We start from the raw sequence: 26,261 nt of genomic DNA on the forward strand, positions 1-26,261 counted from the left end.
TAGCAACTGTTTGCTTTGAGAAGTAATTCTTACCCCCTTAGACCACGGATGAGGAAAGGCAGGTCAGTTTCATGGAGTCAGGAATGGTAATTAGGAAGCTGGATATACATACGTAGAGAGATAATTTCACATTTTTCTCTTTGTATAATTTTTAATAAGTATAATGGACAATGAGAGTACTATATTACAGATATTTACTGGAAAATTTTATCATTACTAAGGTTTAAACTCAAACCCTAAATTTCATAAATGTCTAAGTCTGAAATTAGTTGTATTTTAAAGTTAATGTGGTCTCATTTCAGTGGAATCATAGACTTTTGAGTCAGAAGTGTAAGGTTTTCAGGTTCTTTTTCATAAGACAAATCACTCTAGCCCCAAATCCTTTGGTTCACTGAGCCTCAGCTTTCACAGTACCTTCACGTGTGACAAACAGGAGACTTTTGATTCCTAGCAGTCCCAGAGATCTTTGGAATAATGCCAATTTTCATGAAACCAACATTTCATGAAGGAGTACAGACTAAAAACTCAGACCTAAAGCACTCAGATTCTAAAACCCAAGTTCAAAAACATTCTATACTAGCCAGGTGCTGGTGGCTCACGCCTGTAATCCTAGCTACTCAGGAGGCTGAAATCTGAGGATCGCGGTTCAAAGCCAGGCCGGGCAGGAGAGACTGTGAGACTCCTATCTCCAATAAACCACCAGAAAACCGGAAGTGGCGCTGTAGCTCAAGTGGTAGAGCGCTCGCCTTGAGCTGAAGAGCTGAAGGACAGCACCCAGGCCCAGAGTTCAAGCCCCACGGCCGACAAAAAACAAACAAACAAAAAAAACAACAAAAAAAAAATTCTATACTATCTAACATTTCTAAATTTAAGTGCAGTTGTAATCAATGGGTTAAGTTTTCCTTTTTTTTTTTTTTTTTTGGGTCTGGTCGTGGGGCCTGAATTCTGGGCCTGGGCACTGTCCGTCAGCTCTTGAGCTCAAGACTATCGCTCTACCACTTGAGCCAAAGCACCACTTCCGGCTTTTTTTCTTTTTGCTTATGTGGTCCTGAGGAATCGAACCCAGGGCCTCAGGCATGCAAGGAAAGCGCTCTACCACTGAGCCACCTTCCCAGCCCTGGGTTAAGTTTTCTTATACCATGATTCCATGTGGTGCTGGTGACTGACTTTGATATCAAGTAGCAATAAAACAGTTGTTGGAAAGCACAAACACCTTTCAAAAAGCCTTGTTCATATATGCCTTATCTAGTGCCATCTACAAATAAGAATCATGTATTAATCTCAAAGATCTAATAAAAGACAATTCCTGTACATTATTACTTTTTAATTAAAACTCAGTTATTGCTGTAGGGAAAGTTATAAAAGTGACGGGGGAAGGGGGGCAGGGCATTGGTGGCTTAACTTGCAATCCTAGCAACTCAGGTGGCTGAAAGCTGAGAATTGAGGTTCGAAGCTAGCCTGGGCAGCTAAGTTTGTGAGACCCTTATCTCAACTAACCACTGGAAAACTACAAGTAGTGCTGTGGTTCAAGTGAGAGAGGGCTAGCCTTGAGCAAGAAAGCTCCAGGACAGTGCCTAGGCCCTAAATTCAAGCCTTTGGACTGGAACATACCCCAAAAAAGTGATTGTGGGTCCCAAGTCTAGAACTCCTTCTTCTTTTTGGACTGCCACCATGGTGGGGACAGATGACATGAGGGGTCTCTTCTACAGAGACTGTCAACTAGTCCTTGTACTACCCTGTTCTGTCAGAGGCGCCTGCTGCCTTTCATTCCCCAGCCCACTGGGACTTTACAGAGCAAACCAGGCTTCTTCATCTTTCTTTGGTCTTAACCAAACACTATTTTCATCCTAGCTTCCAACATTTTACTGCTTCTCTTCTTTGCTGTGCATGCTTTTACTGCCACTTTAGAAGGGTTAAATTGAGGGCATGGCTAAATCGGTAGAGTACCCTGCCTAGCAAGCACAAGACGTTGAGTTCAAACCCCAGAATATAAAAAAAACAAGTCAGGTGTCAGTGGCTCATGCCTGTAATCTTAGCTACTCAAGAGGCTGAGATCTGAGGATTTGAAGCTAGCACAGCCAGGAAAGTCCAAGAGTCTCTTTTATCAATCACCAAAAAGCTGGAAGTGAGCTGGGGGCTGGTGGCTTATGCCTGTAATCCTAGCTACTCAGGAGGCTGAGATCTGAGGATCGTGGTTGGTTCAAAGCCAGCCTGGACAGGAAAGTCTGTGAGACTCTTATCTCCAATAAACCACCAGAAAACTGGAAGTGGTGCTGTGGGTCAAGTGGTAGAGAGCTCACCTTGAGCTGAAGAGCTAAGGGACAGTGCCCAGGCCCAGAGTTCAAGCCCCACGACAGACCAAAAAAAAAAAAAAAAAAAAGAAAAAGAAAAAAGCAGAAAGTGGAGCTATGGCTCAAGCGGTAGAGTGTTAGCTTTGAGCAAAACAGCTCAGAGACAGTAACTAGGCTCTGAGTTCAAGCTCCAGGATTGGCACACACAGAAAAAAATAATTTTAAGAACAAATGTGGGGCAGGGAAGGTGACTCAGTGATAGAGCGCTTGCCTTGCATGTATGAGGCCCTGGGTTCGATTCCTCAGCACCACATAAGCCAAAAAGAAAAAAAAAGCCGGAAGTGGTGCTGTGGCTCAAGTGGTAGAGCACTAGCCTTGAGCTGAAGAGCTGAGGGACAGCGCCCAGGCCCAGAGTTCAGACCCCACGACTGGACCCAAAAAAACAAAAAGAACAAATGCGTAGTTTTTATTTGGGTCCCAGAATTATCCCCGCTTCATTGTCTGGCCACAGACCACAGGAGCAGCTCCACAAGCACTAATCATTGTTCCCCTTCACTGCTGGCCCAGGCAGGAGGAAGGAACCAGCTTATTATGGGCTTGTCTTAAAACTCAAAGGAGATAATAGAAGAGTAGCAACTACTGTGTTTTCATTTATATACTCAGCAGGTCATCCATGAACAGGCAAAACATTTTATAACCACTTATATTTCAGTGTAGAATCTCTCTTGGATTAGGGGAAATAAAGGCAGAAGGAAATCCTATGCTGTCCTAAAATGGCTTTGTGTAACCCTTATTAAAAATACGTCAGATCACCCTGCACAATATGATAAGCTTAAACTGACTTATTCATTCAAAATGAGTTGACAGAACAGGGGTGTCCCTAGCGTGACTCTATGGCAGATGGCCCCTGACCTGCTTTACTTTGCCCAGAGGCTTTCTCTTTTCTCCTGTACTGGTGACAAATTCTGATCATCTATGCTCAGGCCCAACCCAGTTCATCGTAGCCCTAACAGTGCTTCACACATAGCAGACAGCTTCCTGAAACTGAGATATGGGTACAGGGAAAGGTACCTCAGGGGTTGCTGGAAAGCTGGGGGGTGGCCCTCTCCAAAGACAGCCACTCTCATGATCAGAACTACTCCCGCCCTCCTAGAGCTACAGAAGCAGCTTGTTTCTGTTTTCCTTAGGCCATTGTGAATTGGGTTTATATCTCATTCCCTGTATGGCCCTATAAAAAACACAGGCATGGGGTTAAACGCTGGTATTGACAAGTGAACAAAGTAAACACTGCATAGGGGAATGCAAATTAAGACTAAAAGGTTACCTTTACATGCACACTTACATGGTTAAGGACAGCTTTAAAAAAAGCATTGAAACAAGTGTGAGCAGCTGGAACCCTCCTCTATGCTGCTGAGAGGATATACTGGCACAGCTACTTTGGAAAACTACTGGGCAACATGGGACATATATTCGCAGTGATTGATTAGGTCCAGCCTAGATATAATACATACATATATATATATATATATATATATAATACATGTATAATACATATATGTAATGTAAATATAATATGTATATATATATATATTTTTTTTTTTTTTGACTATGTGCTAACCCACTCACAGCAGCCCAGCTCAAAATGACCAGAACAGGGACTGCTCAGGAATGCTTTGTGGCATGTCCATACAATAGAGCACCTATAGCAATCAGAACTGTCTGGAGTTACACACTAAGCTCAGCCTCCTAGGACACTGCCCAAGGCTGGCTTTCTCCATGTAAGCAGATGGGTCCTTCCATAGAAGTCAGGAGAGTGCCTGAGGGAAGGAATGACTGGGAAGGAATGAAGAGGTTTCTGGAAACTGCTCATATTCTGTTTCCTGCTCTGCAGCTCTGATGGCTGTACTAATTTATACAGACTTTTTTTTTTTTTTTGGGTCCGGTCGTGGGGCCTGAATTCTGGGCCTGGGCACTGTCCCTCAGCTCTTCAGCTCAAGGCTAGCGCTCTACCACTTGAGCCACAATGCCACTTCCAGCTTTTTTCTTTTTGCTTATGTGGTGCTGAGGAATCGAACCCAGGGCCTCAGACATGCAAAGCAAGTGCTCTACCACTGAGCCACCTTCCCAGCGGCTGTACTAATTTATATATGCCTTTTCTATATGCTTATATGATAATTAGGCTCAATTATAAGTAACTACAGTAAGATAAATGGGTCAACTTAGAAATCTTCATTAGATGAAGATTTAGTTGTAGACATGTGCTTCAATGCTTGTGAGCTTCTAGCCTTTTTCTTGGTGTGTGTGCTGGTATTAGAGCTTGAATGCAGGGCTTAGGTGCTGTCCCTTAGCTTTTTTGCTTAGGGCTAGCACTCTACTACTGGAGCCACAGCTTCACTTTCAGCTTTTTGATGGTTAACTGGATATAAGAATCTCATGGACTTTCTTGCCCAGGCTGGCTTTGAACCAGGATAATTAGATCTCAGCTTCTTGAGTAGCTAGGATTACACATGTGAACCACTAGCACCTTGGTTCTAATTATCTTTTACAATCTTCCTCTACTAATAATTCAACTTGTGACAATTAAAAATAATAAACATCTTTTAAAAAGTAATTCAGCTAGCTTGTAGGGTTAAATAAACTTGAAGAAACACTAGTTTCCAGAAGCTAAGGCTGACCAAAAAAATAAATAAATAAATAAATAAATAAAAGGAAAAGGACTGCACAATTCTTAGCTTTATTTGGAAACACGCAGATGCTGTGCTCAAGGGCTGAGCAGGACAAGGGTCCCTGAGGCCTGCAGGCTTGCATAACGGCTAACTTTGATTGTGCAGAGCTGGGCCAACAAGAGGAATGGAAACAGAGAGCCAGAGCCAAGGCAGCCAAGCTGTCCACTCTTTTCTTAAAGAGAGAGCAACCAAAAGACAGATTCCAGCTTCATCAAACACACCTTTTAGCCTGAAACAAATAGGAGTTCTATTATTTTTTTTAACAATTAAGTATCTTTAAGCACAGTGCCTATTTATACATTTGTAACAGGAACAGGATTATAGGTGCAACTGCTTTAAGTACCGAAGACTAAAGTAGATGTGTCATTTGCTCCTACAAAACAGATCAATGCATTGAAACGAACCACTTCAACAGTGCTTAATAATCCATTATGTGGAGCTGAATCAGAGAAGCTCTCTTGATTCTGAACCCCAAAAACCCCATTACAGGACTACTCCCCTGCTACAGTTGTCTCTCAGGAGAACTAGCAAAGATCTTCGGGTCTTTTCTGTCCCACACCCTTAGTGGGTGAATGAGATAATGATGTTTCCCATTTCGTGCTCCTAAATGACTGGCTTATGCTAACACTTATGGACATGTGAAAGCATTTACCTAACTATAGCCTACATGGAAGAAGGGTTTAGTCACCAAGCTTCTACCAAGGGACCAACCAGCACATTCTCAGAAATAATAAGCCCTTTGGGAGGAGGGAGGAGAAAGGGTCGAGGGTGATACTGTATAGTTTCTGTTTATCGGACAAACACACTATTATTATACAACCTATGAAAATAGTTAGGATAAAAACTGATAATCAGGAAATGTGAACATGTTCTTAACTTAGACTACAATTACATTGTATAAGACCAAGTAGCTTAGACAGGCATTCACCGGCAGAGCTATCATAAATAATTCAAATGGGGGGGATTGGTGGTTCATACCTGTAAACCTAGCTACTCAGGAGGCTGAGATCTAAGAATCACAGTTCAAAGCCAACCCAGGAAGGAAAGTCAGTGAGACTCTTATCTCCAATTAACCACAAAAAGCAGGAAGTGGAGCTATGGCTCAGTTGGTAGAACACTAGCCTTGAGCACAGAAGCTCAGGGACAGTGCCCAAACATGGGTTCAAACCCCAGGACCGACAAAAACATTTAAAAAAACAAATAACTTGAAAGAAAAAAGAATTTGCAAGATGCTTAGTTCAGCTTTTCCTTAAAAGCATAAAGAAGCATTTCACACGATCAGAATAGCTACGGCAAGAAAAGATAGACAATAACAAGTGTGGAGAGAGAGTGCAGAAAGTGGGGGATTACACATTGTTGCTACAGTAGCTGCTTTGTAAAACGATGTGCAAGTTTCCTTTTTCTTTTTTCTAAAAGATGTTTTTCTTAAATCCTGAAATGATATGTATATATTATAGGCAGAGTAAAAATTGTCCCCTTCCATTTCTTAGCACTGCAGGTATTTTATGTTCACTCCTTATGGGCTGCACACACACCTCTGGCAGGGAGAATCCTCTTGTAGCACTAACTCAGGGCCAGCTCTGGGACTTCTAGAAATATGTGGCTGGAGAGACACACCTCCTCTCTGATATTGTTACCTAATCTTGGCTGGGAATGTGGCTTAGTGGTAGTGTGCTTGCCTAGCATGCATGAAGCCCTGGGTTCGATTCCTCAGAACCACATAAACAGTAAAAAGCTGGAAATGGCACTGTGGCTCAAGTGGTAGAGTGCTAGCATTGAGCAAAAGAAGCCTAAGACAGGGCCCAGGCTTCAGGACTAACAAAAAACAAATAAACAACAACAAAAAGATTACCTAATCTTTTTTGCAGAGAACAAGAACAAAACACTGAGGGTTTGTCTGACAAATTAATTAACATTTTTTTCTCTCTGTAAATAACTTTATTTCTTACACCATGTTTTGAGGGGAGATCTATGGAGAGGGAGAAGGTACATTAGGTAACCTTTTAAACCCATAGCTCTTTTAATTTACATAAAACTAAACATTTCAAGTGATCAATCTGGCAATACTTAGTACATTCTCAGTGTAATCACTACCTCTAGCCACTTCCAAAACATGTTCATTAATTTCATATTAAAAGCTACATCATTAACTAGCTAATCCCATTTCTCTTCCCCTTAGTCTCTGGCAACCAGCATCTACTCATTTGTTTCTATGAATTTATCCATTTAAAATAGTTCATATAAATAGAACTATACAATATGTGATCGTTTGTATCTAGCTTTTTTTACTGAACATATGATTTTCAAGAGTCGCCGGGCACTGGTGGCTCACACCTGTAATCTTAGCTACTAAAGAGGGTGAGATCTGAGGATCATGGTTCAAAGCTAGCCTGGGCAGGAAAGTCTGGGAGACTCTTATCTCCAGTTAACCACCAGAAAACTGGAAGTGGCACTGTGGCTCAAGTGGTAGAGCTCTAGCCTTGAGCTGAAGAGCTGAGCAACAGTGCCCAGGCCCAGAGATCAAGCCCCATGACTGACCAAAAAAAAAAAAAAAGATTTTCAAGAGTCATCCATACTTTACTATTTTATGCTATTACATACTTGATTATTCCACTGTATGAAAATACCAATTCGGTTCCTTTTTATAATACTTCATTATTAATACTCATTTTGTTCCTATATTGTTTTGTTTAGTTCATTTATAGTTTTTTCTGAGTTAAGACAGTTCCTTTAGTCTTTGTCTAGTAAATCCAATACTTGGGCTTCTGCAAGCTGGTTTCTATCAGCTTTTCTTTTATGCCCTGTATTTTTGCTCCTTTAAAAATTGGACATTTGGGCTGGGAAGGTGGCTCAGTGGTAGAGTGCTTGCCTTGCATGCATGAGGCCCTGGTTTCAATTCCTCAGTACCACATAAGCAAAAAGAAAAAAGCCAGAAGTAGAGCTGTGGCTCAAGTGGTAGAGCGCTAGCCTTGAGCTGAAGAGCTGAGGGACAGCGCCCAGGCCCAGAGTTCAAGCCCCACGACCGACAAAAAAAAAAAAAAAAATTGGACATTTTAACTACTAGAATATGGTAACTCTGGGAACCATACTCTCTCTTGTCCTGCGAATTTGCTGTTGATTGCTGAGGGCTGCAGTTTTCTGTTTAACAACTTTTCCTAATGATTTTTGCAAAGATTGTTCCTGCTTGTGTGTGGTCACTGAAACGTCTACTGTATTATCTCACAGTCAGCCAGTGACCTCACTGAGAGAGCTCTTAGATGCCTAGAGCCCACAGGGAGGAAAAAAAAAAAAACAACCAAAAAACTTCCTAGGCCTTTGCTGCTTGGCTTTGAGGTGGAGTGTGAGGCACTCTGCCCACCACTGTGCCCTGGCCTTCACTCCTGCTGGTCCTGTCAGAGGTGCAGCCTTAGCCTCTCGCAGGGCTCAGGTTTATGTTACAGTATTTCCCGTGGTAAATGTGGAGGCCACCTCAAGCCCCCTTTCTCCCCTAAGAAACTCCTCCTAAGTTTCCTTCCTAGGACCTTTGGATCTATCTGTTGCTTTCCCGTCAGCCCCAGCTTGTTCTTCAGGCACAGATAGAACACTCTGTAGCTGTGTATAGATGCTGTATTTCTCAGAAAGGGACTAGCCCCTGCTCTGGTCCCTTTGGGAACTACCAGGGAAAGTCAGAATATATGACCACAGTATTTGAAGAAGGTTTGCATTTGTTTCCTGGCACCTACAAGATGCATCAGGAAGATGGACTGCTGTGGTCATCGCTACCATAGGGATGAATGACAGAAGATAGGCAGCCAAGAGGATGAGGCCCTGCTGAAGTCTAGCTTCCCCCTCTTCACCTGCTCCTCTAGTCTCTACAGGCATTTCATCAGATCCCAGAGTTCTGGTAATGCTTAGTTTTTCAAGTGTTGCCAGTTTATGATGGTTTTGCTGGACTCATTGATTCTCTGAGTGACCTATGCTGCCATTTTCTGTGATATCACCATAACTTGGTAGTTCCATAAGAAGCAAGCATAAGTTCACAATACAACCCAGTAATCCCACCTGTAAAAAATAAAATGTCCATGCAGTAATCAAAGTTACAGCAGCGTTATTATTTATGGACAACTTCATTTTTGGTGGGGGGGGGGATCCGGTTGTGGGGCCTGAACTCTGGGCCTGGGCGCTGTCCCTCAGCTCTTCAGCTCAAAGCTAGCGCTCTACCACTTGAGCCACAGCACCACTTCGGCTTTTTTCCTTTTTGCTTATGTGGTGCTGAGGAATCGAACCCAGGGCCTCAGGCATGCAAGGGAAGCACTCTACCACTGAGCCACCTTCCCAGCCCATTATGGACAACTTCAAATAATCTAATTTCCTTCAACTGGTGAATGGATAAGCAAATGTAGCATGTCCATGCTTGAGCAACAGAAAGAAAGCAATGCTCGTGTCTGCTATAACATGATGGATGCCAAGGACACAAAGTCACGGGTTATGTGATTCCATATAGATGAAATGTTCAGTAAAGGTAACCTACAGAGTTGGAAGGAAGTCTAGTATTTTTTTTTTATTTTCTAATTTACTATACTTAGGACTTGATAACTTTTCCAAACTGATTTTTTTAAAGCAATACTGGGGTTTGAACTCAAGACCATACTTGTGCTGGTTATGTGCTCTACCTTAAGCCATGCACAGAGTCTTTTTTTACTTTATTTTTTGAATAGGGTCTCATGTTTATGTCTGGGCCTTCCAAGGCTGCAGTCCTTGGATGACAGGCAGGCACACTTTAATGTGCCTAACTTTTAACTGGTTCAGATGGGGTATGATAAACTTTTTGCTTAAGTTGATCTCAATCCTTGACCTTCCCAATCTCTGCCTCTCAAGCAGCTAGGATTACAGACCTGAGCCACCAGGCCTGGTGTTTTGTTTTTTCTCTCTCTCTAATCCTCTTTGAATATAATGCCTGTCCATGTTTTTAAACTATATTCTTACATTTCCATTGTATTATCTTCCTGTCCTTATGGCTTTTAAAAAATACTTTTTGTTTTCTTATGTTTGTCCTGTTATCTGGTATCTTTTTACAGTCTTATCCAAATTGTCCTATAATTCTCACATAATGGAGTTTTTTTTTAGTAATGGATAATTTTTTAGTCTCATTTCTCTTCTGTAAGAGGCATGTTTTCTGTGACAGTTCAGTGAGTACTGTTATAAAAATGGCCCTCCAGGACAATTTCATGGTGGCTTCCTGCAGAGCTAGGGAGTTCATTATATTAACCACTTAAGTCATTTTTAGACCTGGTTTCTATCTAGATCACAGGTTAGGTAGGATATACATACAGACCTATGCCAGAGATTTTGAGTTCTTTTTTTTTCCTTCAGTAACAAATTTCCCAAGCTAGCTGGCAGTTTCATCCTTTCGACAATGACAGGGAAGTGTCTAAGGCTCCAAATCTTGGGAAGAACACTGCTCTCCCCAAAACACCACCCAATGCTGACCCAAGGCATCTGGATAGGAGTCCCCCAGCCCTGAGCCCCATCTGCTCTGAAGTCAATGGGAGCCTCCGAGTCTCAGCATTTGTGCTGGTTGATTTCTTACTAATGGCTCTTGGGACCTTTGTACTTCTTTCTTTTGAGCTTGACTTCACACCTTAAACATATCATACTGAACCTAGCACTCTGTATGGTTAAAAAGGTACAGGGGGCGAGACATAGTCACCACGGTTGGCCATATTTACACAAGTCTTTTTTTTTTCTTTTTGGTGAGAGATAATCCATTTTTACCTAATTATCTAGGCAGTTAGCAAATGTGTTTTCACTATACAGTAGCTTCTGCTAAAGTTTCACTGTATGTGTGTTAACTGAGGGATGGGTGAAACCCACCCAAGCAGAACCACATGTAGGCTGGAGGAACAATGCATCAGCAAAGGGAGGGCAGCTTTGGTGGGATGGGAAGTGCAAGGCACATTTCCCTTAGCAGCAGTGTGCCAGGCCGGGCTGTCCCTGCTGTCTCTACACATTTGGTGTGGCTGCTCTATACAGCATGGATAGACATCCTCATTCAAAAGCTGGTTTGGTACCTCGACTGAAAGCGTGACTGAAAGCCTTGTATGCACCAAGAATAAAGAAAGTAGCGCTTGCATGTGGCTTTCTGAGGAGCCGGTGCAGGACTGAAGGTTGCTTGATGAGGCAGTAAGTGCCTGCTAGCACCACAATGGGAATTTCCTATCAGTTTGCCTTGATGTGAGGCAGAAGGGGAAAAACAGAGGGCAAGGTTTAAGAGGCTGTCAGCAATCAGACAATAACAATTGACTCAGCTTCTTAAGCTCTACTAGTGTTATCTTCCTAACAATGTGTTAACTGGACCCAGTGGCTCACACCTGTAATCCTTGTTACTCAGGAGGCAATTCAAAGGAGGAGGATCACCATTCAAAGTCAGCCAGGACAGAAAAGTTCCTAAGACCTCACCTCCAAAGTAGCCAGCAAAATGCCAGACTAGAGGCATGGCTGGAGTGGCAGAGCATCAGCTGTAAGTAAGTAAGCCAAATAAGAACACAAGGCCCTGAGTTGAAGCACTGGCATGCGTATGTGCATAAATATACACACATGCATGCACACACACAAGTGTAGCCAGAAGTGGCTGACTTATGCTGGGTTGGATTTGTGTGGAAAAACTTTGCAGCACTACAGATGGTAGTCATGTCAGTGGTACCTCAGGAAGTGGCTGCACCAGGATTGAGATAGCAGTAGGGTTGCTGAAATAGTATAAGGAAGTGGAACTAACTTATCACCACGGTGTGATCAATATTTGTCCTATTTAACACCAAGCACTAAGCAGACACCAGATCATAAACAGAGCTTGGTTACTACAGAGTGCTCAATCATTGCACATGCTCTCCTCCTGACAATGAAGTAAGGAGACTGGGTCTATGCTTTTCCAAATAATTGACCCTTGATTTCTCCTGGTTGTTTCCCTAGATGGTTTGTTTGTATTTAACTTCTATTAGGTTTAAGTGTCCTACACTTCCTTAAGTTTAATTCCACTCGCCTTATTTGGTTCTGGCCTATATAAGCTTTGTGCTAGTTGCATTCAGGCTGCTGGTCTTTGAGACAAGGGTCCACCAGCTCTCCAATAAAGACTCACAATTTGGCCTCTAAAGTGGCGGCTTTTTTGTTTCTCACAACTTAGTTTCCTTATAACAACATAAAGAAGCTATTTTCAGCATGTAAACATTTCAAATTCACTTCTGTTCTGAATTATAGACACCAAATGGCATACTAGCATAAACAGATGATGGCACGGCTCCTCCAGCTTCTATGTGGTGATTTCACAGAGAAACTATTGTTTATTTCACTAAAGCCTGCTTGAAATTAGTCAGTTTGAAAGCCAAACAACTCATACTCACTGAGGACAGTGTATGTTATAACTAATGCTTTTAAATTACCTTACAAAGAAAAAGAAAAAAAAAACTCCATCTCTTTAATTCAGAAAAAAAAATGTTAAGAATCAAACCAAGCACTCACTGTCTTTGCATCTTATATCAAATTATAGTTCTCATGAGACAGAGCTAAAAACAGTATAAGATGCCTTTAATCACTTATAAATACTATTACAAATGAATTAATGGGAAAGAAAGTAATAAAATCAAAAGTTTCTGGAAAATTAATAGGTATAAAGTTTGTATTAGATTACACAGCAGTTATATTAAATAGTAATCACTTTTCTTTACAAAGGCTTTAACAAGAGACAGTTCACATAGACAAATATATGCTCAACTCCATAGTAACCTATATTACTATATTAAGCATATATTCAGCGAATATATGCTTAGTAACCTATATTACTATAGTAACCTATATTACTCCTACCCAGCTATGTCTGTACACGCTGCAACTAGGACCAGGATGGACATATGATCCAAGCTGGCCCAAGAAGAATGTCTTGGATAAATCTGAACTTGAGAGCCAGACCACCCATCTGGGAAGTTGTTTGAACTGAGGATACAGACTTGAAGACACACAGATGGGTCCTTTGGCCACATGCCTGACAACACAGCAACAGCTGTACTGCAGAAGACAACACTTTTTGAAAGAATGAACTAGAGTTATAGAAAGTGGTGGGGATAAGGCAATATAAAACCCCAGAAAGGGGGGAGGGGGGAGGCTGGGAAGGGAGGTGAAGGGTAAACAAAGGAGGAGGCTGCAATGCTTGGTAAGAAATGTATGCATTATCCTGCCCATGTAATTGTAACCCCTCTGTACAGTATGTTCTCAAATAAAATAAAATAAAATTAAAAAAAAAGCCTAGGCCCAAAGTTCAGGTCCCAGGACTGGCACACACACACACAAAAAGTATGCCATATACTTGGCCATCAGATCTTTTCAAAAATACCAGCACTCAGAGTATACTATACTCCAGAAGTATCTCAAACTTAGTCCTACTGACATTTTGACAGAGTCATTCTTTGCTAGAAGAGCTGCCCTGTGTACCACAAAATGCCTAGCAGTATCACTGGCCTCTATCCACAAAAAAAAAAAAAAAAACAAAAAAAACCCAGAAAAAGAAAGTGAGGTTGAGAATCTGCAGATTTTGTTGATGAGAAGAGATTCCCCATTCCTGATTCCAGCTCTTGAGAGTTTTTGTGAGTTGTTCTGGACTTTCATACAATAATTTTCTTCAGTCTTCCTCCTATCTACATTCTCATACATGGGCTTCTTTGAAGTGGGTTTCAGACCTTACCACAAGAATCTTTAACAATCACAATGAAACCATTAGTTACAATAAGAAGCATGGAATAGAAATAGGAATTATTTTTTTCCCCAGAAAGAGTACCTAGGACATCCTGATAGAATATAGGCAATAAAAGAGGGCAAAAAAAAAAAAAAATCAGCCTCCAAATGATTTGTTTTTGGTCAATCTTCATAGCCCTCAAGCAGCTAATCTCTCTCTCTCTCTCTTCCCCCCTCTCTCTTCCCCCCCCCCCCCCATCCTGAGGCTTGAACTCAGGGCCTGGATACTGTCCTTTAGCCTTTTTTTTTTGCCAATCCTGGGACTTGAACTCTCATAGACTTCCCTGCTTGGGGTGGCTTTGAACCACAATCCTGAATAACCACAATCCTAGGATAACCAATGTGAGCCACCAGTGCCTGCCTAGCTTCTCAAATTATTTTGAAAACAGAAAGTACTGGTGTTAAATTAATATAAGCTTTTACAACTAAGCATTTATTTTCTTATTGAAATTTAATTCTTTAGATACTACTGAGTTACTATCTTGGATCCTATCATTTTATCCTGCAGATCTGCTGGAGCATGTCTTACAGCAGGTGGTAATACCTTCAGTATTTAAGAAATTAAGACATTCCTTGACTTTTTTTTTTTTGACACACTCTCTCTATATAGCTCGGGCTGGCCTAGAATTGACTCACTAAAGGGTAGCTCAAACTCATGATCATCCTCTCTCAGCCTTTTGAGTGCTAGAATTAGAGTCTCCCTCATTGTGAAAGGATACTTTTGTTCAAGGCCTGGGCTTTTTCCCTGAGTTTCTTTTTGTCAAGGCTAGGTCTCTACCATTTGAGCCACAGCTCCATTTCCAGCTTTCTCCTCCTCCCCTTCCCCTTCTTGGGTAGGGTTTTCCTGCCTGGGCTGGCTTTGTACCATGATCCTCATATCTCAGCCTTCTGAATAGCTAGGATTACAGGTGTGAGCTACCAGTGCCTGGCTTTCTTTTTTAGTATGTTGAAAAAAAAGCCCACAGCTTTGGCTCTCCAAAGTTTCTGGTAAGAGATCTACTGATAATCTTACTATGAACTCTTTGTATGTTACAAGTTGCTTCTTTCTTTCTGCTTTCAAAAACTTCTTTAAGTATTCCTTCTGCCTCCTTCTCTTTTCTCCTGTGACAAATTCTGCATTGTAGATGTCAGTCTAGTCTGCTTGATGGTGTCCCACAGGTCTGATAGGCTGGGTTTTTTCTTTTCTCTTTTTTGTTATTATAAAGCTGATGTACAGAGGATGACATGAGTCAGGTAAAGAGTACATTTCTTTTTGAACAATGTCACCCCTTCCCTTGCTCACTTCCAGTTTTCCCTCCCATCACCACCTACAAGTTGTATAGTTCATGTGGGTTCAGTTTTTTTCAGTCTGTTTTCTTTCTTCTCTCTTGATAATTACCATTGTCTCTTTTTCTTTGCCAGTATGTGAGCTTGAACTCATGCCTTCTGGCTTCTGGTGGTTAATTGGATATAAGAGTCTCACAAACTTCCTGCTTGAGCTGGTTTTGAACTGCAGTCCTTAGATCTTAAGCCTCCTGAGTAGCTAAAAGTCATGAGCCACCAGTGCCTGTCTTGTATTTTGTTTTTTTAATTTCTTTTTGTAATTGTGATAGGCTTTCTCTGAACCAAGAATCAGCCTGAGACATAAACTTAATGTCTTCTAAGGTCTATACTCAGAACTGGTGCCTGTCCTGCAGCACTCACTAAGTCAATTTTGTATTTTCCTCGCGTGTGCAGTTACTTTGCAATGTCCTAGTCTGCAGTGTCTTGTTCCCATAGTGGGAATGAGAGAGGGAGAAGACAACAGGGAGAAGCAGAGGAGGATGGGCTGCTGGCCCTTTAAGTCCTCTGGAAGTTGCTTAAGCCTGAGGATGAAGGGTTTGCTATAGCACAAGGAGGGACAACCACAATTTCATCTGACTCTCCACATCTCTGTGATCAGAAACAATCAGAGGACAAATCCTGATTATGCTGGCCCCCACAAAGTTTAGGTTACTTAACCACTTAAAGGTTTGAGCATAGCTGTATGCCAGGGAACTAGGCTGGGGGTTGTTGCTACTGTGCTAAAAGATGAAATTAGCCAAATTAACCACAATTTACTACACATGCGTTCCTCTGGGATGTTGCAAGACCTCAGTAGAGTCCAGAATTCCAAACTAGTTACATCAGACAGACTGTGTCAGTGCAACTGTCTAGGTGGGGAGGCAGACCCACCATGCTTCTACTCTGTGTCTCCCCAGAATCTGGTCATATATTGTAATTTAATTTCTACTTACAATCATTTGGGTTACCTGACTTTTTACTACTTTATATCTTCCAATAATATCCATAAAGAGGTTTGTGTATATTTGTACAATTTGTAAGATAAACTGCTAGAATAGAACTGCTTGGCATTTTTGATAAAATGATCCAAATAGCCCATCATTTGATATGTCCATTAATCTATGAAAGTTCTTGTTCTGTGGCTAGTTGCAGAATTCTCTTTACTTCCTGTAAACCTTGCTCAACAGTCTATGTGTGTACGTGTGCCAAACTCCAGACTTCAAGCTCTCACTTGGCTGGGTTTTTGCTCACGGCTGGTGCTCTACCACACCAACCACATCTCCAGCCTAGTTTTTTTGTAGATTATTTGGTGATGGAATCTTTAGGCCTTTTCTACAATTTCTTCAAATTGTGATCCACACATCTCAGTCTTCTGAGCAGTTTCAGGTGTGAGCCACTAGTGCCCAGCTAAAATCTCCCTTTCTTAAATTAATACAGTAGTCTTTAAATGGTATCATTTCATTTCTTTTCAAAATGCAGCCCAATTAGCTTCTTCTCCTTTAGCCTTCAATGCCATTTCCAAAGCCTGTTGTATATGAACTGGCCATTTCACTCTAACTTTTAGCATCATGACCACCATGATTCCCTAAAGGAGGAGGAGGAAAAAGAGGAGGAACAACAACTACCAAAAGAGATGGAGAAGTGAGACAAAACAGAGTGGGGCTGTAAAACACAAGACTAAAGTTTTTGGAGGAAGGGGATCATCTGTGCTGATTGCTGCTATACACTTCTGACTAACTGCACGTAATACTCTCTTGCTTGTTTCCAAAACAGCTGGCATTTCTCCAATCACAGAAATGCTCACACTTGGCTTTGTTTTGTATTGTTGTCTTGGGGACTAAACACAGGGTCTTGGACATGGTAAGGCTGTGCTCTCTCACTGAGCTATGCCCCAAGCCATTGTTTAATACAGAGATAGTAAATTTGATATCTTAGAGATTTTTTTATTCTAGTCAACTGTCAGGTCTATGCATATTGTTATGCATTTCAATGATGAACTCAAAATGCACTTTATAAAAATCTATTTATAACTTAATCACAGATACACGTAAGTGTAAATCCACAAGGATCTTACAAAATTTTTGGAGGAAACAGAAATTTTCATTCATAATCTAAAGGAGGTAGAGAGGCACGCCTGTTGTGCTGAGGGAGACCTGTGGAGTTGGAGGTCCCTTCTTGGAAGAGATATTTAACGAAGAAAAGAACAAGCAATCGGAAAGTAGAGGCTTGAGGTATGAGCAGAATAATACAGATTTACTAACAGTAACAAAACATTAATATTTCTTCACTATGGCAAGGTAGATGTTATACTTGTTTGTGCCTAATAAGTGGGAACCCTCAAACTCTTCACTTAGGCAAGCACTGTACTATGAAATGCTATTTATACATCATTTATCACATCCCTGTTGTCCTTATGATTTTAGTTTTTGGTTTTTTTTTTTTGGTCAGTCATGGGGCTTGAACTCTGGGTCTGGATGCTGTCCTTGAGTTCTTCAGCTCAAGGCAAGTGCTCTACCACTTTAGTCACAGCACCACTTCTGATTTTCTGGTGGTTAATTAGAGGTAAGAGTCTCACAGACTTTCCTGCTTGGGCTGGCTTTGAACCGCAATCTTTAGATCTCAGCCTCCTGTGTGGCTAGGATTATAGGCGTGAGCCACTGGTACCTGGCTTTAGTTTTCTTCTTTATGTCTCTCAACAATTATGAAATTTTTCTTCTGCTGCAGTTTGGGGAAAAGTTCTAGTTTTCTTTTTAACATCAGTATTTCAGAACTAGGTGTGCAGTTCAGGGATACAGAGAGTGCTTGCCTAGTATCCATGAGACCGTTAGTCCAATCCCCAGTACTGAAAAAATATATCAACAGTTTCATATGGAGAAAACGAGGGAGGGAAAGCTAACTGAAAATCTTCTGGGGATGGGTTATAGCTCAGTAGTACAACTTATACTTAGCACATAGAATACTCCAAGGTCAATCCTTTTACACACATGTGGGCATGCGTGCAGGCGCGTGTGTGCGTGCATGCGCGCGCACACTCACACACACACACAAAGAGGAGATAGAGGAGAAAGAGCGGGAGAGAGAGAGGGGAGAGAAAAAGAGGAAGAGAGGGGAAGGGAGGGAGAAAGAGACAGAACCTCCACATATCTGGTAAAAACTAAAACTAAGATTCTTCTTAAAAATAAAAATACAGCATAAGAAATGCAGTTAACGTTAGTCTTTCCTTTTCCTGGACACAAAAAGATTCCAAGGGAAATGAAAATGATATCATCATCCATCTGTAATGAGGAAAAAATGAGGCTATGACAAACACTATGTTTTGATTTATTAAACCTCAAGTGAATGTCTCTTTATCCCACCACCATGAGTGATGGGTTTCATGAGTTGCCAAGGTCTTCTTTTTCATTAAATACCTTTGTAAATACTGTGGTCACCCTGGTTTATAGCCATCTCTTTCAGACAGTATATCAGTGGAAAAGAATCCTCATTCCCAGTCAATGTTAAAACTACCATATGTGCAATTCTCTCATCAATCTCATGCTAAGCATAGGTTTCAGGGGATTCAGGAGGAAAATTACAGGGAAAAGAACATTCTGGAGGCCGTGGCTATGGCTGCCTGCTTTTCAAAGCTAGAATACCACATTATATAATGCCTGAGAGAATCAACCTAAGAAATCTCTAAAGATCTTATGTTAACGCTTAGAAATCTGAGTCCCAGCTAGATATAGTGGATCATACTTGTGGCTATAGCTACATGGGAAAAACAGATGTGGAGGATTGTGGTTCAAGACCAGCCTGGAGGAGATACAAAAGAAAAAAAAGATTGATACCTCCATTCCCATTTCAACACATAAAGACCTGAGCACGGTGGTACGTACCTGTATCACCAACTGTGTGTAAGGTGTAAATAGAAAGATCATAATCTAGGCCAGTCTGGGCATAAATTTGAGACTCCTTTGGAAAAATAACTGAAGAGGGCTGGGTGCATGGCTCAAGTGGTAGATCCCCTGCCTAGCAAGCACAAAACCCTGAATTGAATTCAGTGCTGCCTGCCCTTCAATAAAAGTATGAATCCCAGAGGAGGCATATGACTCATCCAGGCTTTGCTGAGGCAGTAAGTAACCTGGCCAGGGTCTGAGCCAGGTCCTCATAGCAGCGATCTGTCACTGAATCTCTCTAGGTAATGAGCAATCTGGTTTTCAACTGAAATCAGTAGATTTATAGGAGTATGAAGCAGGGAGAGAGTAGGCATATGTTAATGTGCTTTTTGGGGCGTGTGGGGGAAAGAAAGAAATGCTGACCAGAAGCTTTACCTTGAGTGCTACAGGAAAAGGAAATCAGAATACCTGGGGTTCCTTGTCTGTGTTTTCATTTATCAGCAAGCTAAGTTTGTCATTCAGCTGCTGTAATGCTTCAGTTTTCCTCCACTGTAGAGTGGAGGATAATTATAATGAGATTTGGTTGGAGAATTTGAGAACACATGTAGTGTCTAGCAAAGTTTTAGCCATGATCCACCTGCCTCAGCCTTCCCAGTGCTGGGATTACAGGTATATACAACCACATTCAGCCGTTAATATTTTAATTTTTTGTTGGTTGTGGGCCTTGAACTCTGGACTTAGGTGCTGTCCCTCAGCTCTTCGGCTCAAGGCTACTGCTCTACCACTAGAGCCACAGCACCACTTCTGTTCCCCCTCCCTCCCCCCGTGGTTAATTGGAGATGCTGGGGCCCAGTGGGTCACGCCTGTAATCCTAGCTACTCAGGAGGCTGAGATCTGAGGATCGAGATTCAAAGCCAGCCCAGGCAGGAAAGTCCGTGAGACTCTTATCTCCAATAAACCACCAGAAAACTGGAAGTGGTGCTGTGGCTCAAGTGGTAGAGTGCTCGCCTTGAGCTGAAGAGCTGAGGGACAGCGCTCAGGCCTAGAGTTCAAGCCCCACGACCAACCCAAAAAAAAAAAAAAAGTTTCATGGATTTTCCTGCCTGGGCTGGCTTTGAACTGTGGTCCTGAGAGCTCAGGCTCCTGAGTAGCTATGATTACAGGCATGAGCCACCTGCTCCCAGCACAGCCTTAATTTTATTTATTTATTTTTTTGATCAGTCATGGAGCCTGAACTCTGGGCCTGGGTGCTGTCCCTCAGCTCTTCAGCTCAAGGCTAGTGCTCTATCACTTGAGCCATAGCACCACTTCCTGCTTTTTCTACTTATGTGGTGCTGAGGAAATGAACCCAGGGCCTCATGTATGCAAGGCAAGTGCTCTACCACTGAGCCACCTTCCCAACCCAGTTTTTTGTTGTTGTTGTTGGTTGTGGAGCTTGAACTCTGGGCCTGGGCACTTTCCCTGCGCTCTTCAGCTTCAGGCAAGCCTCTACCGCTTGAGCCACAGCACCACTTCCAGTTTTCTAGTGGTTTATTGGAGATAAGAGTCTCACGACTTTCTTGCCCAGGCTGACTCTGAACCTCCATCCTAAGATCTCAGCCTCCTGAGTAGCTAAGATTACAGGTGTGAGCACCGGTGCCTAGCTGCTGCCTTTAATATTTTTAAAAATTATTTTATAATCTTTAACTAGTTGTATAAACGGAATTGCCATTTTACAAAGCAGTTTATGAATACAATGTATCTTGATCAGTGTCACCCCTAATTAAAAAAAATTAATCCCAAATCAGCCTGCCTGTAACTTTACTGATTCTAATCTGTACAGCACAAAACAGAACAACTCCACAGTCTGCTTTCCTGTCTGCAGTCTGCTTTGTCTTCCTCCTCAGTTCCTTCACATTTTCTGTATGGCTCAGGGACTACCCACCATGCGCCAGACCCTCTTCTCTCACAAGTCAAGGGCCAGCTGTACCTTTGTGCACCTTTTCTGTTTTATTGCCTATTGTTTATCCTTCTTTCATTATCAAAGTGTCTGTTACTGTAGCTTTTTATGCTAAGAGTTGATATTTGGGATAGAAAGTCACTATTTCCTTATTCAGAAGCATCTTGGTTTTTCTTTAGTCTTTGCATTTCCATATACATGTTAGAATACATGTGTGCATATGCACACATGCATGCCACATACATGTGTATTCCACATGCATGTACATATGTGTAGTAGGTATATATACCAGTACCTATATAAACTGTAGGATTTAAATGAGATCTTATCAACTCTAAAGATGCAACAATGAATGTTCCATCTCCTGGGTATAGTTATTTTCTCCTCATCAACATAAGCAGTTTCACTCAAATTCTTTTTTATTAATTAGCCAGGTGCTGGTGACGCATATCTGCAGTCCTAGCTACTCAGGAGGCTCAGAAATAAAGATTGTGGTTCGAAGCCAACCTGGGCAGGAAAAATCTGTGAGACTTTTATCTCCAATTAACCACAAAAAGCGGGAAGTGGAACTGTGGCTCAAGTGGAAGAGTGCTAGCTTTGAGCACAAAAGCTCAGGAACAATGTTCAGGCCTTGAGTTCAAGCCCCAAGACTGGAACATGTACACACATACACACACACACGCACGCACGCACGCACGCACACACACACACACACACTATAAATTTATCTCAGAATAGCTTACTCATTTTTAATGGTTATTTCTAAATACGTCATATATTTTTAAAAATGAATGATATTCAAAAAATCTCTTCCTTGATTTTATTCTTTCACTATATAAAATATCGTTTTATATGTTAATTGTATCTTCAGAAAACTCTAAAGATGATTTTAATAATTCAATAGAAAATTCTTTCATATTTTCTATGTACAATCTAGAAATAACAGATTTTCCTTATTCCTTTTCCTTCCACTGCATTGGCCTTTAGTGACCCAGAAAGATATAACCTGCGGTATTTTATCACACGGTATTCATTTGTTGTGAGAGCTTGAGATGTACTTATGAATCATATATACAAGTCAATGGTTTTTAGTATATTCATAGTTGGAAACAATCACTGTAAATGGCAACTTAAAAGCTGCTTTTGCTAAGTCTGAATTAACTGAAAACTACATACTCATGCCTCCTCTTCTCCCTCTGAATCTGTTCTCTTTGATCTGAACCATTCTTTGCCCCAGGTAGTTTAACTACGTTGGGCTTTAGGAAGGACAGGATTCATATATACTCAAGAAAGAAGGCAAACTGTCTCTCAAACAAACAATACCATATTCTTATCATCTTATAAAAAACAGCCAAAGCTTAGGAGACCACCTACCAGAAACTTGTTCCTGTTCAATTCCAGTGGTAAAGTGATAACGTCTCTGGAATTCTTCCAGAGTCAAACATTGAAATATTGATTAACCACGACATGCTCTGGTCAGACCTTTTGAACTATGAATTATTCACTTCTTCTATTTCTTTCAATTATTCCCTTCTTTTAATGCTTCCTTTACTTAAAATTTAAGATTTTCTTCCAATACGCTAAGACAGTGTTGGCATCACTGAGTTGCTATCTTCCTGATACAGATGTATCATTACTTAAAATATTTTCTTTTCTATGCTGGGGATCAGTTCCTGAATTGCACTCACATTAGGCAAACACTATGCAATATATTCCCAGCCTCTGCCCCCTATTTTTAAAACATTCTGATCACCCAAAAAAGAAACCATATTATTCAGTAACAGTTCTTCTCATCCTTCTACCCCTTCACCTCAGGCAACTGCTGATGTACTGGGGCAATATAAAGGGACAGAGACCAGCGGAACAGATAGAGTGCCCACAAATAAAATCCACGCATTGATAGACAATTCATTTTTGACAAAGGTACCAAAACATACCCCAAGGCAAAAGGCCACATATACTCTAGATCTGGGCCCAGTGATCTTCTTTCCTTATTAATGATTTTAAGATGATTTGTATGTGATATAGTTTTTGGGTTACTTCTATGAAAAGGGGAAATCATCTAATTTCCCACTACTGGATATACAAAACTAGAAGTTTTAACTATTTACCTTAATTTATGTAATTTGTGAGGACTCTCCTCTAAAAAACCCCTACCCCCGGGGGTTTATATCTAACAAAAGAAAAACTCAATCTGGGACACAAGGTAAAAATACTGTCCTCAAGTGGTACCTACAATAAATTCCAAGGTCCTTGCAGATAGAAAGCTGTGGTACTGGTGCTACTTGCTCTGGTCCTTTTGGTAACCTACATAATACTTCTCTAGAGCACTGTCTTAGCCAAGTGTGAGGATATCATTATGCCTGCAATAATAAAATGGGTAGGAGAAAATGTAATACCAGCGTTTTCCATGTACTTGGTGTGGCTAAAGTAGCTCTGCAAAAGGGCTCATGTAACCATCCATTATACCACAAGTTTCCAGAGTAGTGGCCTCAAAAATTGCAAAATTTGCTTTTCTCTAACTTGTTAGTCTCACAAGGTAATTATTGTTATTTCCCTATGCTATTGCTTTAAGAGTGCTTCTGGTGTTTATTGTTTATATTCTTGTTATAAAAAGCTAAAAACATTATAAAGAAAATAAAACAAAACACAAACTACATTCCTTCTAATTCCATCATACAGGGATAACTACTATTAGTAGTTTTTGGTAATTTTTTCCAGTTTGCTCACCAGTAAGATGCTAAATCATGTATCAAAAGAAGGCATGATCATAATGTATATACAGGTTGGAATATCTTTTTTCCTCTGGGTATACTAGGGTCAATTTTGCATGGTAGATTAAATTCTTTTTTTTTCTTTGTTAAGTCCATGTTGTAGCACTTCAAAGTACTTCCATGGATGGACATTTTTGCACAGAAAGATGAATTTCTATAATAGATATCCAGGCTGGGTGCCAGTGGCTCTTGCCTGTAATCATAGTTACACAGGAGGCTGAGATCTAAGGACTGTGGTTCAAAGCCAGCCCAGGCAGGAAAGTCCATGAGACTCCTATCTCCAATTCACCACCAGAAAACCGGAAGTGGTGCTGTGGCTCAAGTGATAGAGCACTTGGTTAGTGCTGAAGAGCGCAGGGACAGAGCCCAGGCCCAGAGTTCAAACCCCAGGACTGACAAAAATAAATTAAAAAATATATAATAGATATCTAGAAGTGAAGGGTGGGGATAGACAGTATAGCTATTGTTAGACTGTACACAAAAATATGGTAGCTTCTGTTTGCTCCCCAGACTGGCCAATAGGGCATGTCATCAACATCCGTCCCCTCTCCCCCAACAGAATGCATGTTTCAAATCAGGCTGTGATTTTTGATTGGCAGTGGTCTTCAAGCCTATGTTAGAGCTATTTGGGCAATCTAATTCTACGCCCAAACTTGTGTAATCAGTACTTGACTCTGGCAATAATAATGCAACCTGTTATAATGTATAGTTCTTGACTTTTACTGAGTCTAAGAAACTACTGTCTTCTCTTTACTCACCACTGGCACCTCCTCTTCTGTGAACTGCTTTGGCCCATTTGTGGGCTGGGTTGCTCATTGTTTTTCTGTTGTCTGGTAATGCTCTTTTATTGAGAACAATTCAATCCCTTTCAGAATTTTAAAAGCATTTATTTACCATCTTGTTTGCAGAGCTGCTGTTCAGCAGTCTGAAGTCAGTGTAATCCATGAATTGATGACTTATTTTCATCAATGCAAGTATCTAGGATGATTTTTTTGGTCTTTATCCCCAGGTCTCCTACATTTCAAAATTAGGTGCCTTGATGTCAGTCAGGGCTCATCTGTTATGCTCAACAGCCTCTTTCCTCCTTGTTCTTCAGTCCTGTGACATTCCTCTGAGTGTTTTTCTTTATTGACTTGGACAGACAATTTTCTCTGTTTTCTCTTCCTGGAACTCCTGACAAGATACTGAACTTCTCTTTGTTCTCTCATTGTACCTGCTTTGTTTTTCATCTACTTTTCTTTTCATTTGGTCCTATTTTTTTTTTTTTTGGGGTCCGGTCGTGAGGCCTGAACTCTGGGCCTGGGCGCTGTCCCTCAGCTCTTCATCTCAAGGCTAGTGCTCTACCACTTGAGCCATAGCTCCACTTCCGGCTTTTTTCTTTTTTGCTTATGTGGTGCTGAGGAATCGAACCCAGGGTCTCAGGCATGCAAGGCAGGCGCTCTAACCACTGAGCCACCTTCCCAGCCCCATGGTCCTATTTTTAGAAGGCTGTCTTACTTTTATTTCCCAATATAACTACTGAGTTTCTCATGTGTGTTAGCAAAATTTTAATCTCCAAAGTTGTCCCTGGATACACACACACACACACACACACACACACACACACACACACACACACACACACACACACACAAGTATGTGTGTGTGTCTTAATCTTTAATGTTAGATTCTTCTTAAATGTTTAGTAACCCTGAACTACCTGCTTCTAAGAATTTAAGATTAAATAACCGAAAGCTTTGAAAATGCAGATGAAACTTATGTGGTTTGTGCTTGAAGTTGGGTTGCATTTACAGCTAGGTTTTGAACATGGTAGCTTTCTGTTCTGCTAGCCACTCATGTCACTACCCATCCTCTTGAATGAAGTGGATGCACTTGTGGATGTCAGTGTTGCATATTCCGTGAGCAAATAATGGATACGTCAGTTAGACTGGGTCCTCTTCTTAATCCTCAGAAGTAGTTTTCCATCCAACCTCACAGATCTGGAATTCCCAAGCCTAGAAGACCCATTTCCCACATAGTTAGGCCATGGATATTCCTTCATATAGCACTGCCTTCAGTCTAAGGAATTTCTTAAAATTACATGTTCTAAGAGTACTACTTATTACTTTGCAGGACAGTTCTATATTTTGAAAAGTTTCCATTACGTTTAGGAATTTGGGTGGTCTATCATGTAAAACCATCATCTTAAGTTGATCTATCCAGGTCATTTTAAGATTTGGTGAAAACAAATATTTAGCTCTTCTTTGACAAGTAATCTGGACCCTGGAAGTAGAATTGAGTTTTAAAACAGTTCTTAGTCATAAATCTAATGATAGGCATCACGTTAGTTGCTTTCCTTATATTATTCTTTCATATCTCCCAAAACTTGAAAGGTCAATACTGTCTAGACAGAAGAATAACCGTCAGTGAGAAGCACTGGGCAGCTGATTAAATCACAAGGGCGCCCACAGGCAGCAGAGCTGGGTTTGGAATCCTGCCCTATCTCTCATTTGCCCATGAACAGATGAAGAAGCTTGAGGCGGAAGTAGGCAACTAAGTTTCTAGATTAACAAGGCAATTAAGAGCTGTACATGTCCCTTGTAGGATTTCTTTTT

The 26,261-nt window shown here is 41.1% G+C and overlaps 1 protein-coding gene across 1 annotated transcript in view; it reads right to left on the reverse strand.

Moving 5' to 3' along the window:
• Positions 1-26,261, reverse strand: part of LOC122113557 (centromere protein P) — a 190,760-nt gene that overhangs the window by 8,444 nt on the left and 156,055 nt on the right. The gene's annotated exons all lie outside the window — the stretch shown is intronic.

The sequence above is a fragment of the Dipodomys spectabilis genome, unplaced genomic scaffold (assembly GCF_019054845.1).
Source record: "Dipodomys spectabilis isolate Male_0828 unplaced genomic scaffold, ASM1905484v1 ptg000098l, whole genome shotgun sequence".
Lineage (NCBI taxonomy): Eukaryota > Metazoa > Chordata > Mammalia > Rodentia > Heteromyidae > Dipodomys > Dipodomys spectabilis.